This window comes from Pinus tabuliformis, chromosome 5_1 (assembly GCF_031772625.1).
Source record: "Pinus tabuliformis cultivar Carrire ecotype Pingquan chromosome 5_1, CPIR1, whole genome shotgun sequence".
NCBI classification, from domain to species: Eukaryota; Viridiplantae; Streptophyta; class Pinopsida; order Pinales; family Pinaceae; genus Pinus; species Pinus tabuliformis.
Window position 1 is genome coordinate 172,847,499 of NC_142305.1, and position 2,852 is coordinate 172,850,350.

General features: G+C 40.2%; 1 pseudogene; it reads right to left on the minus strand.

Moving 5' to 3' along the window:
* Positions 1–478: 478 nt before the first annotated feature.
* Positions 479–1,875, minus strand: LOC149163985 (LEAF RUST 10 DISEASE-RESISTANCE LOCUS RECEPTOR-LIKE PROTEIN KINASE-like 2.5 pseudogene; annotated as a pseudogene).
* Between the last annotated feature and the right edge of the window lie 977 nt (positions 1,876–2,852).

Here is a 2,852-nt window from a genome sequence, read left to right on the forward strand (position 1 = left end):
CTATTAAATTGTCTATAAAAATAATACATTATTAAATTTAGAATATTCATATATTTTTGTTTTTTAATAAATGAAAATTTTAAAAATATTATTTTACAATAAACTATATATATTAACATATTAATAATTTTTTACGATATAAATTCATAAAAAAATTTTAAAAAATAATTTTATTTTAAAGTAAAAACTTAATATGTTATTGACACCTTAATATGTAAACAAATGTAATAATAAATAATTTAAATTGATTTGCAGAAGTCAACATGCAAGTTGTAATCTAACATCAAGAAATACAACAATAATACAACCACTATAACTTCGACTTCGAGTCATTTGACGCTGATAGCCTAAAAAGCTATTCCATTACAGTGTCAGAGAAAATCAATTGAAAAGTGATTCAGGGATTTTTATGTTTTTTTGCGTGAATACTATGATGTAGGATTGTTTCTTTTCCATGGATGCTATCATGTACATTACATTAACTGAAGGTTTGGGCAATGTGATTACTTTTGGGACTTCCTTTTTCAACCTCCAAAGAATAAATTGCGGAAGAAGATGGGTCAGAGGCATGCTGTTGCATAGCTCCCATCGCTGGATCAAAGGGGAATGGAAATGGAGCAGTAATCGTTGAAGAAGATGGGTCAGAGACAGAGAGTCGCATTTGTGTCATCGGTGAATCAACGGGGAATGGATATGGAGGAGTGATAATGTCGTCCTCTCCTTCGAGCAGTTGGATGGCTTTGCTCATGGAAGGACGACGACCTGCATTGAACTGTATGCACCACAGCCCAACTAAACTTAACCTTTTCGCTATGCCCTGCTCTTCCTCTGACATGTTTCCTTCTCTCAAATTCTCAAACTGGCCCTTCTCCACTTGCTTGAAAGCCCACTCTGGGTAGAAGTATTTGCTTGACTTACTCTCTTTATTGTGAAAATCAATATTCTGTCTCGCCCCCACCATTTCCATCACCAACATCCCATAACTATAAACATCAGATCTATCAGTGACAACTCCATACATCCTAGACCACATCTCCGGGGCAGAGTAACCTAGTGTTCCTCTGTTAGCAACAGAGATGTGGCTTTCCTCTCTATTAGTTATTTGGGCTAGACCAAAATCTGCAACTTTTGGGCAAAAACCGGCATCAAGAAGAACGTTGTGAGGCTTTATATCAAAATGGAAGATGCGATTTCTGCACTCGTCGTGTAGGTATGCAATACCCCGAGCTGTGCCAAGTGCAATTGAATATAGTTGTTTCCAGCTCAACTCGTCATGACGGCCTCCGTGGATATATTTGTCAAGGGAACCATTCACCATATATTCATACACCAAAGCTTTTACTGATCCCTGGGAACAATAACCTAAGAGGCGAACCAGGTTAACATGACAGGTCGTCCCCACTGTTGCCACTTCCGCTATAAACTGCTGTTCACTGTGTTTGGATTCACCCAAAATCTTCACAGCTATCCCACGTCCAGTGGGAAGCTCTCCTTTATAAACTGTTCCAAAGCCTCCTTTACCAAGCTTTTCTGCCAAGTTGTTTGTGTAAGTCATAATCTGAGCATAAGAATATCTGGTGGGCACTTGTGAGGAATAATAATTTAAAAAATTCTCAACCGATGGGGTTCCAGAAGCGACGGGGTCCATAAACGCTCGAATGCTCTGCTCCTCGGTGGCAGTCCTTGTACAACAAAATCGCCGACGAACCACTACGCAAGAAACCACTACTACGCTGAACAGAGCACACACTCCAACAAATATCCCTGGAAATAATGTTGAAAAATTAAAAGATAGGGAAGAGTAACGAATGGTGAGAAATTTAACTTCCGTCTCTCATACAGATAGCATATAACCTAGGTCTTAGGTTTAAAGGTAAGAAATTTACCTGCAGTCTCTCCTACAGTTAGCATATAATAATCTGCAGCATGATGTCCTGCAGGGAAAGGAAAGGGAAACAGCGGATTAAGGGAAGGTAAAGTGAGAAGGATGTGGTCAATAAAACAAGTTTCGGAGATCCTCACCTTCAGAGCAATTGTTGTCGTACACATCACGATGGCAAATGCAATAATCATGTTGTTGATAATCTTTGTTACGATGATAACATGTTCCTCCAGTGGCGTTACATGAAAGACAAGAGTCGGGTATACTCCATGTAATTTGGAATCCTCTTTGACTGAATTGCTGCATATTCTTATCACGGCTAATGTTGTAGTTCTTATCCGTTGGAACGACTACAGGATACGAAGTGCAATGCCTACAGAAGGCATCCTCGGGTGTACAGAGGTCACCGGATGAACCATTATAGAAGAAGCTTTGGTCGTCCATGTCTCCCCAATCGAGCCGCGTAAGGTTTTTATCGATGTGCTGATTTGGTTGTGTACAGTTCAGAATTGTTCCCTCCATGTATCCCTGAGAAAGGCTGAAGACTGAGCCATAGCCGAAGAGTGAGCCATAGTCGATGACTGAGGAATCCCCTATGGTTTGGGCGATATGAAGGGTACGAGTATAGTAGGACGATCCTGTGATGTTTCCAATTACTCTCCCATGGAATTCAACGGGGCCGTCATCATAACTGTAATATGAGCCGTCATGATAACTGTAATATGAACCGCGCAAGGTAATATGAAGGGTCTGATTGTCTAAGCACTCAGTAGGTGCATAGCCACAATTTCCGAAGGGATATCGGATGGTCGAATTTCCACAATTAGAAGGAGCGCAGTCTGGGTAATCAAAATCATTCACCTCTAGGACGAAACCATAATACAGTAACAACAATAATACAGCTGTAACAAAAATATATGTGACGATGTGGCGGCAGGGGGTCATTTTCCCTCTCCGAAGCCGAGAGAAT